General features: G+C 36.4%; 1 long non-coding RNA gene across 1 annotated transcript; it reads left to right on the plus strand.

Annotated features, from left to right (window-relative positions):
* Window positions 1-9,336: 9,336 nt before the first annotated feature.
* LOC130241902 (uncharacterized) lies at window positions 9,337-17,158 on the plus strand. Its single transcript, XR_008838921.1, has 2 exons — window positions 9,337-10,540; window positions 10,621-17,158. It is a non-coding gene; the product is annotated as an uncharacterized LOC130241902 (long non-coding RNA).
* The last annotated feature ends 364 nt before the right edge of the window (window positions 17,159-17,522 follow it).

The following is a 17,522-nucleotide window of genomic DNA, read 5'->3' on the forward strand; positions in this document are numbered from 1 at the left end:
GTTTTAGATCCATAAGCGATGACTCTTAACTTTTCGTTCTGCCATTGATAGAGGACTGCGTCTAAACCTTTGTTAGATGCATCAGTATGGAGAGTGAAAGGAGAATTGAAATCAGGATAAGCCAGGACAGGGGGATGGGTTAGATTGTCAATCAGTGTTCCCAGAGTATTCTTGTGTTCTTCCGTCCAGATTACTGGTGTTTTAGAAGGAAGCTGGTTACTTTTGCCTTTAGTTTTGCTGATCCTTTTCATCGCTCTATGTGCATTATTGCTCTTTACTTGCAGGAGATCATAGATAGGTTTAGAAATTCAAGAGAAATCCTGGATGTATGTTCTTTAATAACTTAAGAATCCCAGCAATCTTCGTACCTCTTCAATGGTGCTTGGTGACTTTTCTCTCAGTGACAAAATAGCATTGAGGTCCTTGGGGTCAATGTGGACACCTTCACCAGAAACAAGTCGTCCCACATAGCGAACCTCTCTTTTAAAGAATTCTCATAGAGTTTCAGTCCATGTTTTTGTAGTGCTATTAATACACTTCTGAGTCTTTCAAGGTGATCTTCGAATGTCTTTGCATAGCAGAGTATGTCATCCAGGTAAGGTATGCAGCAGTCATCTCGAAGGGAGTCCAGCATCTCTTCCATGCTTCTTTGAAATGCAGCAGGTGCATTGGTCAGCCCAAAAGGTATCCTTACCCACTCATATAACCCCCATGGTGTAATGAAAGCAGTCAAGTGTCTGGATCCCTCAGCCATAAACCCTTGATGGTATGCCTTTCCTTGATCAAGGATAGAAAACCAGCTGTAGCCCTCTAAAGTGTCTGTTATGTCTTGTATACGAGGTAGACACCCTCTACCTCGTATACAAGACATAACAGACACTTTAGAGTGTCTTGTAATGTCGTCTTATTAAGTGAAAGATAGTCAATGCAAAGTCTTAATGAACCGTCTTTCTTTCTTACACATACCACAGGAGCAGAGTATGATGATTTGGACTTAACAATCCAACCCCTAGCCAGCAAGTGTTGAATGTACTCCTTAACTTCCTGGTAGAGTGGTTTTGGTACAGAGGCATAAGTTCTTTGCACAGGTATGTCATCCTTTAATGTAACTGCCATCTGTAGACTATAAATGAGTCCAATGCCATCATCGTCACGTGCAAATGCTGCTGACTCTTTATAAAGCACTTGTTTTACTTGCTCTTGTTGTTCTTTACTGAGGTGGCTAAGATCAACGGGAGGATGCCAAAGTGTGGTAGGTTTTATTCCCTCATCTTTGATACCATCTTGAGTGTCCATACTGTTTATTTCAACAGACAAAGGTTGAAAATCTGTTTGTTCAGTTTCAATTACTTTTCTGACTGTTTGAATGCTCCCTAGTTTTGTCTTTCGCTGCAGTGTAAAGCAATGCATGGTTTAATTGGCAACAGGTATTTGAACATATGGATTCGGAGGATTTTGAATTTTTACAAGTCCTTCACCAACAATCAACTGGTCCAGCTGGGGACTCTCCATGGCAGGTTCAAACTGAATTATTGAACTGGTGACATCGAAGTTGTCTTGAACACGACATTTAACATAAGTGACACGATCAGACTGGATAACAACATCTTGGGGTCCAACATTTATTGAGACCAGCATGTCCAAATCTAGCTCATTTGAAGTTTCCTTGTGTTGAATGAGACTAATAAGAGCGTTGGCCTTTTCTTCTTAAATTTCCATTGCTGTGCTGAGGAGGTTGGCTAGGGTGAACAGGGCTTGAGTTTGATTTTCACCACCTTTGATAATCTCTTCTACAACATTAAATCCTAGAATAAGTCTTTCTAAGCCGATCCTGCTTACCTAAAAGGGAACATGTATAGCCAGTCTAGGATCTTCATTCCCTAAAAGGTTAAGAGTTATTTCCACCCAAACATGAAAGGGTATCAGGTCTTTTTTTTACATCTCTGACCTCCAGTTCCTGTGGGTCAGTAATCTCTGTGAGTGGGCGAAGCTTTGTGTGAGGTAAGTAAATTTCTTTCCAAATATAATCCATTATGCTGACCTGGGCTCCTGTGTCCAATAAAACACTGACAGGATAACCGTTCATTGTGCATTTCAACAGATACTTTTCTCCTGCAAGCCAAGCAACTCTTTTTTGATTGGGCTGGTTTGGTAAGTATGGAGAAGTGATGTTGTATATTTGTTTTGATAAAGTCGAAGGATCTTGTTGCATTTCATACTGGGACGGATAATTTACATCGATCACTGGTTGTCCCTGTGTAGCGTGTCTCACCCAGCACCACAAATGACAACAGACACCAGACCATTTTTGGATCAGTGAGCCTGCAGTTTATTGACAGAGGACAGAAAATTAACATATGCTCCTTCACACACCGCAATCCAGCTTCCTCTCTCGAGTCACACGCTGTTCTGAGAGGGCAGGCGCAGCGGTCCACTACCAATGACTCACTTGAAACTCGTAAATAACCTAAAATATTAACACTAAATCAAAATAGACATTTTTCCTTCGTTCTTCAAGATAGCCAAATAAAAATGAGATGCTCAAAAATAAAAATATTTTTCTGTATAAAAATAACTTGCCCAATGAAAAATCGCAAAAAGAAATATTTTCAAAGGAAAACACAAATCAAAAGTTTGCTGGAACTGAAACAAAAATAAAACCGACCACACTACACTCTCCCCTCCTGAATTTCAGCAAACTTTAAAGTTGTGGGGGGAGACATTTTCTTTTAAATATCGATACCCAGACTTAAGTCATTCACATGAACAGCAAAACATTTTTGCTTGGGGGAAATATGCATTTATACACATAACCAAACATCCCTCAATAAAATACTTCTCAAACCCGCTTAAAGGTTTCCACTGAAAATTCCTCACCATCTATTAAATTAGAAATTCACACTTCAGATCAGTCTAATTCCCCACAAAACTGGACAGAACCCTGAATAACTCTGCTAATGGATCTTTATCATCAGATTCTGATATAATCATGCTCATGCACTCAAGTAGTCTTTTAACGGGTTTCACTACCCTGCCTGACTTGGTCTTGACAATTTTGTCATTTGCCTTTTGAATAGCTTCTGATACAGTCACTTTTCCTTGGACTTGAGACATGGGACAACGATTGGATCTATTACCAGGGCAAATGTTTCTTGACATTTCAACTGGCTCTGTTTGTTCACTGTGATCATTCAAAGAACAACAAGACTCAACTTCTGCATTCACTTCAATAGGTGAAACTGATTTGGATGTAGAGCTTTCACCATTTCAAGAGTTCACACTTAGCTGACGATTCATCAAAAGCTTGTTTGGCATGCTGTCCCGGGAGAGAGCCCCGAGCTCAAGGGATCCTCGAGCCCGGGGCTTCCTCCCGTTTGCAGAGTGAGAGGGGAGCCTAAGCTCGGTGGATCTCAGAACTCCCCATCTGCAGTAGCTAAGGGAACATAAGCTAAGGGGGCTAGACAAATGCTTGATTGTTATGCATGATGTATATATTTGGATGGTGAGAGGAAACTGGAGAACCCGGGGCAAACCCACGCGGACATGGGGAGAATATAGAAACTCCTCACAGAAACACCTACCGACCTGGCAGGACCAGGGCTGGCAGTGTTCTGCTGTGGGGCTAACATTGCTAACCACTGGGCCTCCGTGCTGCCCGATCTATAGTGAAGGAGGAGAACGGGGAGGAAGGGGGGTTTCTTCCAAACGAAGATAAAGTGGACTGAAAACTGTGGTTATTTATAGTAGCTTATGGCTCATATGATTGGATGATACTGATTAGCCTAATATGAGACTGTGATAAATCATAAGCACGTGATCCTCTCGAAATTACAGATGTTACTACTTCAATGTGTTCCTTATGGCGCCATTCATACCGCGGCGACAGCGGTACTTGGTTTGCCAGCAGCTTTTGACCGCTGGGTGGCAGTTTAACCACAGATATTCAGCTTTGCCTTTCCACAACACTAAACAGACTTTTCTGTGCGTACCTTATGTGATAAGATGTGTTCAATTAAAATATAATTTTGATTTAGTTTTCTTAGTAATAAACATGATCTTACCAGGGCTTAAAGTATTCCTGCACCATGCCGGATCTCCGGCGTGCGGCCGTGAGAGAAAAAAAATAGAGCTTGCACATGCGGTTTAGTTGGGGATGCTCAAAATAACCCGATTAAGCAATAACCGAAGGGGCACGTTTGTAACCGATGAATGGTATCAGTTAAAATATGCTTTATACATTTTTAAAGTTTGGCTGCAGACGGGGCATCTGTTAAATGGTTTACTGACTGCAGCCAGTGTTTTACGCTCTGCTTATGCTCGCTCAGCGCCAATCTGGAAACATTTTGGATTCGTGGCGAACGAGAAAGGCGAATCAATAATTAGGATGAAGCTATTTGTTGGGCTTGTTTAGAAAAATAAGTGTTAAATGGACAAACACGTAGAACCTCCAGAGCTGCGGTCATGTCACCCAGCCCATGGAATGCGGAGCCAGCTCCGGTGTCATCTACTGAACGCAAATGCCCAGCTAGTCCAGCCAGGTATGGCAGAGAGGCCTTTTCAAAAATGGCAAAATACAAAAGAGAAACTGATAAATAGTAGACGTTGATGAGAAATGGAGCAGCATATTTGGTAGTTGAGAACGCGCCGCTCCGCGATGTAGAGCTGGTTTCCGAGAAATGCAGGCGGCAGAGCAAGATACCCTCTTTGCCACGGTTGCGAAAAAGTATCTGCATGCGCTACAGGCACACCGTCTCAGTGCTGCTGGAAACATTGTAATCTCAAATAAGTCTCCGCTTAAACCGAACAAAGTCAACATGTTAGTTTTTCTGGCAAAGAATTTAAAATATGAATAGAAAACAAAAGGCGGAGAGACGCAGTTTTTTTTTCAACATCTGACTTATGTTGTTACAAGCCTAGGCTAATATTTGTGTTCTTCGTTACTGTTTATATTATTATTGATTAGTATTTGTGAAGTTTCTAAAATGTAACGTTTACTGTTTCAAGCAGTTAAAGGTATTTCTATTTAACTAGCCTTCATTATTATAGGCTGTATTGTGTTGTTTTATCAACGAAAGTTAAACAACAAACATGTTCGTTTGTACGGATATTTAGCATAATACTTTGGTCTTTTTTGATTTCTTAATTTTTACATGAAATGTAAACTAACTTAGGTCGGCTACTTGGGTACAGGGGCATAATTTGTTGGTAGTATACAGAGGAATGCTTAGACAGTGAATATTGTCATCATTATTTTAAAAAATTATAAATAAATAAATAAATAAATAAATAAATAAATAAATAAATAAATAAACCTTACGGAAAGGATGAAATAAAGGAAAAGCATGCTCTTAATCATTCTTCATAATCTGATTCGTAGCTATACATGCAATAAACGTATATTGCGCCGACAAGAACAAGCTCTAAAAGGTAAAGTCTAAAGCCAGAGGAGTTATTGATATTAATGTTAGTTGTTAATATGATCGTAAACACTGCGTTGTATAATTAACGCCGTCATTGTGTCGTGTCTGCGATTTTTTTTTCTCGTTGAAGTACAGAAAATTCATGTTATCGCCGTCTTTCCAGCCAGGTTTTTCAACATCTGACTTATGTTGTTACAAGCCTAGGCTAATATTTTTGTTCTTCGTTACTATTTATATTATTATTGATTAGTATTTGTGAAGTTTCTAAAATGTAACGTTTACTGTTTCAAGCAGTTAAAGTTATTTCTATTTAACTAGCCTTCATTATTATAGGCTGTATTGTGTTGTTTTATCAACGAATGTTAAACAACAAACATGTTCGTTTGTACGGATATTTAGCATAATACTTTGGTCGTTTTTGATTTCTTATTTTTTACATGAAATGTAAATTAACTTAGGTAGGCTACTTGGGTACAGGGGCGTAATTTGTTGGTGGTATACCGAGGAATGCTTAGACAGTGAATATTGTCATCATTATTTAAAAAATTATTAAAAAATAAATAAAAAAATAAAACACCTTACGGAAAGGATGAAATAAAGGAAAAGCATGCCCACACATGCAAGCTAAACTAGATAATATCTGAGTCATCACGCTTTATTACCCAACCAAAATCAGCAAGGAAAAAATAAATGTTTTAAATTAAATTATATTTAAATGTTAAATTAAATTAAAAAATGAATTTAAATTTTAAATGCCATTTAAAAATATTTGCTAAAATTAATGTGTTACTTAGTTACATTTTTAGGCATTAGCCAAACAGAAAGCCTGTCTACGGTAAATCCACACGCACTAAATAGCCTACCTTTTTCTTTTATAACACTGTAAACATAACTTCGCAGGTCGATCATCTTCAAACGCAAAAGGCATTTTTAAGTGTTCTAACTTGACTGCTGCTGTAGAATGGGATGTTTTTTTTTTACATAACTTTAAACGTGTGCTTTAGCTATGTCAAAATGAAAGCAAATTTTTTTAAGGGTTCTGCGTTTTGTCAATTGTATAGCTTAATAATAATAATAAAAATAATAATAATAATAATAATAATAATAATGGATATAACAAATTATAATATTATAGTATAGACATTTTTTACTAGGCTACTTTAATATTAATCCCTAACTGAAAAACTAATGTTAAAATGACTGGCAGCTGTGCTAAAATTAATATAATGGCAAATTTCTTCTGCGTTTTTTCCCTTTATAGCTCAATAGTTTTATTCAAAGAATTAGTTAAGCAAAACATGAAATAAATTAAGCTGCATGTCTTCGTGATATCCACTAGTCCAGTTTTCTCCAGTGTGAGTTTAGAGTGCGCCTCCACCGCATGCGCATTTATGCCTGCACCAGATCAAAGCAGGTGTAAAGTCCAGCACAGAGCGCTGTTAGTTGTGCGTTCAACCAGCAATACCCGCTCCACTGTCTACAACACACAAATACTCGAACTCTTTATTTGTGGACTTACTTTTGATAATAGGCTATATCATTACCTTTATCCTGATTCTATTTTTATTTTTATTATTCTATTTTCTTTGTGTTATATCCATAATTGTTTGCACTACTGCCCTTTTTGCACTGTCTTTGTATGCAGTGACGCTGCACTGCTTTGGCAATACAAATGTACAGTTATTTGTCATGCCAATAAAGCACCTCAAATGTGAAAATAGCCTAGGCAACAAATAACAAATCGGAGTCTAATAATAAAATAAATGCCATTTTCATTTTCATACATGTGTGGGTTTTGACAATATGTGTTTAATTAAGCTATAAAGATTAGCCTATCAGATGAAATGCATAGTGAAATATTAAATAAATGTCTCTTTTGCTGAATATTTAATTAATCTATATCTTTAATATTTTTAAAATCACCTTGCTTTGGCCCAGAGAAAGAGGCGCGCGGCACCAGCGGACCTGTGCTTTCCCAAACAAAGACGTACTGTAACTTGCAGCTGAACTATGCATAGTTTTGGGGGGGAAAGGATATAGTGATGAGTGTTTCCCAAAACCCTTAGTTTCTCTGTCGCAGATCCATCATTTGAATCACGTCACTATTAACCCTGCTTTTATTTATTAAATGCTTCCCAACGCCACATTTCTGTTGCGTGAAAAAAAGCTGCTGCAAATAAACATTTATTTTAGTTATGCCAATGCCATTTTAATAGTTTCATGATAGTAGTTGCTGGTGTGCTTCATCTGCGTGATTTTGATTTGACATTCTTCCGCTAAACTTGCACTGTCTTGGCGTAAATGGGCTGTGAACTGTTGCTATTGAGGCTGAGGCATCAAGGTGTGAATAGGCTATAGTTCTCTATTCAACTTTCAGGTTTGAGGTGGGGGAAGAAGTGGCAGAGGCAATTCAAATGTACCATCTCTAAATTAAAAAAGGCCACTTACGCGGCATCTGTGTGTAAAGATTATTACCTTATTTTTATTTTATTATTATTATTTATTCATTCATTCATTCATTCGTCATTCATTTTCTTTTTGGCTTAGTCCCTTTATTAGTCTGTAATTGCCACAGCGGAATGAACCGTCAACTTATCAAGCATATGTTTTACGCAGAGGATGCCAGGAGGGCCAGCTGGGGCTTCGGGACGGAGTGAAAGGAGAGGCGGACTTTGCCCCGAGTCTGGGAAAGATGGCTTGCCGTCATTAAACTAGTTTTCCGATGGCACACGAGTTACATGCGCCAAACACATGAACAAATAAATTAATAAAAAGGGAAAGAAAACATCTAGCCTTATAGGCTGAGTTCTTTTTGATTATAATCGCCGTTAAGTTTCCGTTTTAAATGTAAGGCTGTTGCATAAAATAATAAAATTGCATAAAATAATACAATTTTAATTTATAAGTGACTTTGCTGCGTCCCCCTTGATGTTTCAATAACGCATAATAATCTATACACCATATTAAAGACACTTAAATAGTCTACTTAACACTTTCCTTAAGATCACAGAATAATATGCAACATCTAATTCCGGGGAAGTTCTGGGGGCAGGGTTTGCGTGACATGCTGCAAGCTAGCCCGACAGTGAAAACGCGACATTATTTCAGCCTCACTGATGCCCATTAACACCTGACAGACAAGCTTTTGGTTATGAGAAGGGGGAAGGGGTCTCCACTCTTAAGTGTTTTTCACAAACATGAATACACAAAATCCAAAACTCCGACATAGGACGGATGGCGTAACAAAACCTATGCATTTAAAAACGAAACCGCATTAAATATGGGGCCTTATGAAAATTAATGTTTCTATGCACAACAACTTCTGAACTGAACTAGGCTACCTGTTAGGGGTGGGCGATATGACCTAAAATTAATATCACAGTATTTTTCATCTTTTGAACGGTGACGGCATAATATCATGGTATTACTTTCAATAGCAAAATAATATACATCTCAAGGAAGAACGGAGAAAAGAAAGTCTCACTTCTATCACTCTTTAAAAGTTTTGGTTTGGGTCATTGTAAAGCTGAGTCTCGTTATGAGCTGATCTTCATTTCTCTGTGTTGGTGGAATAAAGCAGGCGAGTCAGCCGCACCAATTTATGAGCAGACAGAGCAGGATTCCCATGATGACCACCAGCGCAATTCCGCTCTTTGTTATGAGCCGTAGTTTCAGTGTAAACTTAGTAAAGGTGAGTTTCTTTGGCGATGATGTGTACAGTATTAGACTTTATATTTAGCGGACATTTGCGCTGAACACGCGGTGAATGCAGCGCATCAAGATTCGGGCACCTTCTCCGAAAACACTCGATTGATCTCAGCTGGCGGATCAACATTTACCTCATGTCATGATCGCTGTCATCTGCGCCATTATTATTATTATAACTTTTGCCGTTTGCATTTCCTGCAGTTGAAGAAGATTTTTATGTACTAAACCTATATGAAGACACATTTAACTGGGTGAGTGGAGGGCCCTACGAATCTGCCATTATATATCTTTGAAAACAGGTGATAGGTTAAGGCAAAGGGGTCATAAAAGAGCATGAGAGAGGACTTGAGGATGCAATGAGAACCATCTGTGTCAGAAAGGCATGAAATGTATACAACACATGTTGAAACTGTCATGTATATTTAAAAAGACACATACTGTATGGGAGAGAAGAGTCCAGTTTAGATGTTTGAAACATAGATACTAGTCATGATTACCAAATGTGAACTGTATGTGGAAAAACGGTGATGATTATATTAGATCTGTAAATTATAAGGGCCAACAAGAAGAGGGGTCTTTAAATAGGGGTCGTAAAAGAGTAGGAGCTGGGAGAGGCCTGTTGAACCAGTAAACAGCTGTGAAAACACAAAGGTGGGAGGAAGCAAGGATAAAGGGGATAGCAAATTTGAGGGACACTGGATTTGTCCTGGAGTGAGACTAGAGATGGGTCTGCTCCAGGCTGTCTCTGCTTTTTTGGGAAATATTCCAATAAAGTATATTCTTCTGATATTCATAACCCCAGTCTGAGCTTGATTCATTAAGAGAAAAGCCAGAAACCACAACAAATGGCGTCCCTGGGTGGGCTGGAAAGGAGCAGGACTGGTGTTGCTGTACATGCTGGACTGGAGAGAAAACACAAATATGTGGCCACAATAAAAAATGGTAAGCGATTTTATGCTTATTAGTTTGTGTTTTTTCTGCCAGGACCTGCTTGTAACGGTAAAGACACTTGAACTGTTTCTCCAGCTTTAAAGAACTAAAAGTAAAAGTAAACATAAAAAGATATTAAAAGAAATAAGGGGTTTTGAATAACATAAGAAAAAGAGTAATTTGCATGCAAATGATCTGTGTTTTCCTAAGAGGGCCTTGACGGATAGGATAAACATTAACTAGTAACTGTTACCCATATTTGGGAAATTATTAATGATGTAGGATATGCACAGAGCATTTATAATTTTAAGAGAGAGTCTTTAATGTGCGGTGACAGTTAAGAGATTAAAGCAGATTAAGTTTAAGTAGAGAGATGCGCGCAAAGTCCTACGATACTGCTCTGTTAAAGGTAAAGCAGAGGGCTGCATGGGTAGGCAAAAATCCTGTGGTTACCGCTCTAAGGTTAGAGGCTGCTCGGACAGGTCACTCAAGAGGAGTGTAGTGAAAATCCTGTGGTTACCGCTTCAGTTTTAGGTAAAAAACATGAAGGCTGCTCGGGCAGGTCACTCAAGAGGAGTGTAGTGTAGTGTATTTATTCAATTGTATGTGTTTGTGTATTTGCTGCTTCAGGTTGAGGCAAAATAGTCCATATTGGTGTGCAGAGAAGGCTCCCTTCCTCCTCCTTGACTGGAACGAGGATAGGGGGATGCAGCTCATGTTACACTGAGTGGAGGAGAGGAGTGAATGAGAAGAGAAAAATAATAAGAGTAAAAGTGTGAATGTGTTTAAAAGTATGTTTTCAATAAAGAGAAGGTTAAAATAATGATGATAGTAGATTATAATATAAAAGGAGGGCTGCAAATTTGTGATGTGATTTAAAGAGCAATAAGAATAGTTATTGATGCAGATCAGGGAAGAGATTATGATATAAAGGAGGAGTCTCCTAAACCAAAACTAATGGAACATATTGCATTCAAAGGACACAGACTGAAGGCAGAAGTATATACTAGTTAAACATTTTTCTGAAAATGATCTTTGTGTTTTAAGTTGTGTTTATGTTAAAAAAAGAACAATGAGTGCACTGAAGCAGAGTCGACTGAAATTCCTGACATAGCAACAGGTGGAAGACAGTCTGCCCAAGGATGGGGGTAAGAGAGAGATTTATGGTGTCCATGTGTGAACAGTAAAAGAGAATATCAAACTATTATATAAAATAAAAAGATAGACTTTAACATAATCATAATGGGTATAATATAAGTTATTAAATGAAGAGACATATTACAAAGTGCTACAGCAAGATAGTTGAAATAGGGAAATACCAATAATAGAGTAAGATATAATTAATTGTGTTATATTATAGAAAATGGAACTAAAATAAATTCATTAAAAGCTATACTAATTAACTAATGAAGCCATAGTTTATAAATATATGGAGATAAAGAGAGTATGAAGTAAAATAATAGATTAATAAATAAATAGATTTACTAAGCAAGTATGAATAAATATTAGATAAGTTAGTTATTTGACAAAGATAAAAATGAGAAAGGAAAACTGAAGATTTAAGGATAACGTGTGTAAAATAAAATAAATTTAAAAAGGTTAAAATGTATAAGTAAACCTAAGAGCTAAAAATGCAAATTAGGGAAAGGAAAAAAAGAATAGAAATAGAAAAAAAATAAGTCCAAACACTGTTTAATAGAGAAAAAATGAGATGATTAAAAATGTAGAAAATGTTTCAAATATAGGTATATTAACAGAATAGATAATAAAAACTAGAAAAATCAGTAACATTCGGAAGAAACTAAGGTTTGCTTTTAGAGGATTAGTTTATATTTAAGGGCAATAAAAATGTTTTGTCATCATTATCAAAGTCAGCTACATATTATCTGAGCCATCATCTATTTGTAGTAAAGCACAGTGATTCAGATGAAAATCATAGAAGCTGGGTAAATGTTAAAGAACATGATGGAGTGAGTTAAAAAGTTATTTTTTTTTAAAAAGCAGTAAGGAGCTAAACTGATAATTAAGCATTGCATTTTAAAAATGAAAAATGGTTCTAGTAAGCAAACATGTGGGTTAAATTAATACTATGAACCCTAAGCTATAGCAGTAATGATTTTGAACAGTTATACCAGATATTAGGCCACCATGTAGTACTGTTTAATTAAAACAGATCTGGAAATGAGAAATAAAATATTCAAATATGTGGCAGAGAATATAAAATATAAAAAATGACAAATGGCAAAAGGAAGGAACATTTGATGCAGGCATAGGGAAAATAGAAACTGAGTATGGAAAATGTTAGGGAAATTAAAAAATCTAAAGAAACACTAGTATAGATAAGCAAAAATGCACAATCTGAAGCTAAATAAATTAATTAGAATAACACTAAATAAATAGAAAATTATATCATATTTACATATGATAATAATTACTGGAGGAAAAATAAGCTGATAACAAAAAGATAATAGATGGAAGGAGTCTTCATTTGATGGAGAAAATATGGGAAAAAGGAAAAAGACTTTTATTAAGTCATGGGCTAAATTCCATATATTAATTAAGAGGATATAGGGATGGACTTTGGTGGACTGTAGTCTTGTACCTACCAGACATCTCTGAGTGCACTGGCAAATAGGAAAGGTGGTTGAGAAACACAATGGACAAACTGTTGGCTGTGGACATTTGTGAAAGCAGTGAGGCAGGCACTGCACGCCCAGGATTTACTGAGGACTGAAAAGGCTACTGATGTTCAGAGACACTAAAAAGAGTCAAACAAGAGAATGATGAACTGATCAAAACAAGAAAAAGTGCACCACCAGAACTTTACATCAGCTAAATGAAAGAAAAGAAGCCAGAACTAAGAGAGAGGGGAGAAACACTGTGCCCTGATAAGGAAAAATGTGTTGAGTCTGGAAACCACAGAAAAGACTCCAGAGCCAATCTATGAACCAGCTGTCTTCTCAGGGTGCGAGGAGGGAGAGTCTGGCAGTCCATCTCAAAGCAGTCGAACTATAGTCCAAATTGAGTATAATGTGACCACTCAGAAGGAAAATTAAGAGCAAAAGTGTACCTACCCATTCTTGTCTCAAATCAGACTCCTGCCAATTTGATAAATTGAAGAAAAGTGTTATATGAAAATATACGATGAAAATTTAAATGTGTAATGTTGAAATTATAAATTATGATGAATGTTAAATAATTTGGTTAATTTTCATAAGTTTAATCATAGAGATCCTTGAACATAGAAGGATAAAGTACAATGCATGGTGGTGACTAAAAAAAAAAAAAAAAAAAAAAAAGACAGCTTTTGATAGCTGAAGAAATAATTTGGATTAGAAATTTTGATGGAATTAAATATTTAAGTAAAAATTAAGGAAATATCTTAGCATAATCCTATTTTGAGTAATCTAAACCAAGATTTGAGAGAAAAATTATGTAAGAGATTAAGACAGAGAAAAGTGTTTTATACTTAAAGAAGAGATTAGAACAAAAAAAAATGAAATGAACAGGTTGGGTACAATATAGGTAAAAAAGTGACAATTCTAAATGTACTAAAAGAATAATTGAAAGAGAAAAGTGTTTAAGGGAACAGATTTTGTTTCACAAATAATCATATGTGAAGAAATTATTCAAAGCAAAAAGGAATAAGGACTAAAGAGGAAAAACCAGAATAGATAGAGAAGAACCTATAAAGAAATAAGTAATTTTAACTTGTAACAATTACAACAAAACTGTATGCACAAGCAGCATGATGTGAGAGCGGGAAGGAATTAGGAGCTGAAAGTGGATAACACAAATCAATATAAGATGCAAATTAGGAAATATCTCAGAAATAAAATTATTTAGGGTAAGTGTAAAATTTTAATAATGATTATCAGTTCAGGACGTAGAGGTAGAAAAAATTAGCCAGCATAGTGAGGATTAATATTAAACCTGATGCAGGTTTTCCCAGAGAAACACTAGATGCTGAAACTGTTATAAAAACATGAATGGATTTTATTTGAATTTGATTTAAATTAAATTTTTGATTATGGCATTAGACAAAACAGACAAAAGTAAATTTTGTGTAGTTTATGATTTAAGCGCAATCAGTGATAGAGGATTTTTCAGCAGAGATTCCCAACACACTGTACTGAAATATGTTATTCCTGATGACAAATATGTTAAAGTAATTGATTTCTGTTCAGGTAATTACTAGAGGAGGGTAGACAGTACATTGGCTGATAAGCAATATACATACATTAGAATGCCTAAAAGGATTTAAAGTGGTTTAGGATTGATATTGTTATAACATATGTAGGATTATTTAGTTATCTGCAGATCCATTTAGCTCTGTCCTAAGTAAAAGACTTAAACAAAAAACACTATTGCTACAAATAATGAAACGATGACTTTTTAGGGATGAATGTTTTAGTGCCAATTAGATGGAGGATTATACAAAAGGATTGAGTTGAGAAATTACAAAATAGAAAGGACTGAAAAAATTAGGCATGCCTTTAACAAGAAATGTAAGATGATAAATAAGAAATTGTATTTTCATTAAAGGAAATAATATAGTAGTTCTAATATAGTAGTTTTAGCATAGAGTCACAACCTCAATTAGATGATTACAAGTTAAACAACAAACTAGTCTCTATGAACAATATATGTAGCATCAGAGTGAAAAAAGAAAGATAAGATTTTTGTAATACATACGAAGAACAGATTGTTGAGTCAACAGCATTTCTAAATATTGGCATTAAAAATGTATATGGTTTGTATCAAGGGTGAAGTGGTGAGGAAAATTAAGCAGCAAAGATAGTGGTCTCCTTATTTTATTATAGTGATTAGTGAATTGTTATACACATGTGACTTTTGTGCAGAGTAGAAGGTGAGTAAAGGAACAGCAATATACATAAGAGGGTTATTCAATAACTTGATTGTGGATGTTGTGTTGCGTTATGATAAAACTTTTTAGGGCAAGAGATACAAGCTTTTCGAAAACCACAGGTGTGGTAGATGAGTGAAGGTGATTCCAGAAGCAAAGTAGGAAAGAAGGAATAGTTATTACATTTAAGACACAAGAAGTAAGTCCCATATTTGGAATTCATTTATAAAGGAATTAAGAGTAATTAAGGTTAATTAAATTAAATAAATTAAAAATAATTAAGTAGATAAATAGGTGGATATGTGATTCAGTGAATAAATAGATAAATAAATTAATTGATAAGGAGTTAAACAAGCATTGGAAATCAAGAAAATTGAGCAATTATCATACACAACTGTAAGAAATGGCTGAAAGAGCTGAAGATGATCCATCAAGGCCAGAGCTTAACAAGATATGTGGAAATAACTAACGCTGCATGAAGTGCTATTGGGTCGACCCTTGCATGTAATCTTGCACATAACCTTGCATGTAATCTTGCATTTAACCTTGCATATAACCTAAACTCGTGGAATGTTTGGAGAACAATTCTAATGCATTGGAAAGAATAAGTTTGGTCTTTTATGAAGAAACTAATTGCCATGTGCAAAGCGATATCTGTACAGGAAACCAGAAAGTAGCAGAAGCAGGAGATTATTCCGATGATCGAGTATATCTGAGGTGCTCTGGAGAAAGTGGAGTGAAGTCAGGAGAAAAGGACCTTATGACAAGGTTGCCAAAGGGGATGCCATCAACTGGGTACCATCTGAACCACTGCAAAAGGGCGCCAAAGGAAAAAACTACAGGAAGAGAAAGCTAGTGGGAAACAGAGGAACCAGAAAATCCTGAAGCTCAATGAAGTGCAAAGTGTGGCAGGAGGAGTTTATCAGAAAAGTTAAAAGAGTGATTCTGATAATATGCCTGAGTAAGAAATACAGAAGGTGCCACAACTTCAGGCTACAGACTCTCAACATAAAGTCTCTATCAACATCTTTTCAGGCCAGAATGAAAGAAAGAAACAAACAATTCAATCGCAAGAGTAAATCAGACTGTGATTAAGAAAGTAGAGTGCTAAATATTTTGATAGTTTAGATAAAGAAGAGGATGATGAAGAGGATCCATGCCTTGGGTGTAAGTGCTAGAGAACCTCTACCCCAAAATGGCGGCTCTCTACGATGCGCAAAGTATCTGGGCTGAAGATCAACTTATTCTACTTATTATGTGTGTTGTTGGTGGAGTAGAATAGTGTGTAGTGAACATGTATTATGATTATGTATGGTTATTCTTTGATTCTTTGAAATAACTGTGACCCCCACAAGCATATGTATAACCTGATGCACGCTCATGCTTAAAACACTACTATACTATATCCTTTGATATAAGAGCAAAATAGAATCAAGTCTTTTACTGTGTTCTTGTCAAGACCGGATGCAGATGTTTGGCTTGGTTTTATTCCAAAGTGCGATTCCATGATCTGGTCATTTGTAATAATACAGTGACATATATTTGTCATTAGGTAGTAGAACTTAGGGCTGAATTATGAAGTTGCACTATGGGTAAAGACAATTAAGGTGTGGCTCTAATAAGCCACAGAGGAGGGAAATGAAGAAGATTTTTATGTACTAAACCTATATGAAGACACATTTAACTGGGTGAGTGGAGGGCCCTACGAATCTGCCATTATATATCTTTGAAAACAGGTGATAGGTTAAGGCAAAGGGGTCATAAAAGAGCATGAGAGAGGACTTGAGGATGCAATGAGAACCATCTGTGTCAGAAAGGCATGAAATGTATACAACACATGTTGAAACTGTCATGTATATTTAAAAAGACACATACTGTATGGGAGAGAAGAGTCCAGTTTAGATGTTTGAAACATAGATACTAGTCATGATTACCAAATGTGAACTGTATGTGGAAAAACGGTGATGATTATATTAGATCTGTAAATTATAAGGGCCAACAAGAAGAGGGGTCTTTAAATAGGGGTCGTAAAAGAGTAGGAGCTGGGAGAGGCCTGTTGAACCAGTAAACAGCTGTGAAAACACAAAGGTGGGAGGAAGCAAGGATAAAGGGGATAGCAAATTTGAGGGACACTGGATTTGTCCTGGAGTGAGACTAGAGATGGGTCTGCTCCAGGCTGTCTCTGCTTTTTTGGGAAATATTCCAATAAAGTATATTCTTCTGATATTCATAACCCCAGTCTGAGCTTGATTCATTAAGAGAAAAGCCAGAAACCACAACACAGTAACAAAATCTCCCTGTTCATTATATTCAGACACACAAATGCTCCCAAATATATTATGAGGGCGCATAGATTAAATTTCGGGCGCTCATGCGACCAAAATGGTTGCAATTTCGAGCCCTGTAGTATAAGGACATGTATTCAGACCACAACTGAACGTTTGAAGAAAATTGAATGCCTTATTATTTAGAATTAGCTATTATTGATGTAAATGCAGCCGTTCAAGCCGCGCAAAATTGATTTATTATGGTATTGACGGTATTAGAAAATCCATGTCGTGGCGCAATGTCACACCGGTGATGACTATGACACCGGT

Source organism: Danio aesculapii, chromosome 2, assembly GCF_903798145.1.
Source record: "Danio aesculapii chromosome 2, fDanAes4.1, whole genome shotgun sequence".
NCBI lineage: Eukaryota > Metazoa > Chordata > Actinopteri > Cypriniformes > Danionidae > Danio > Danio aesculapii.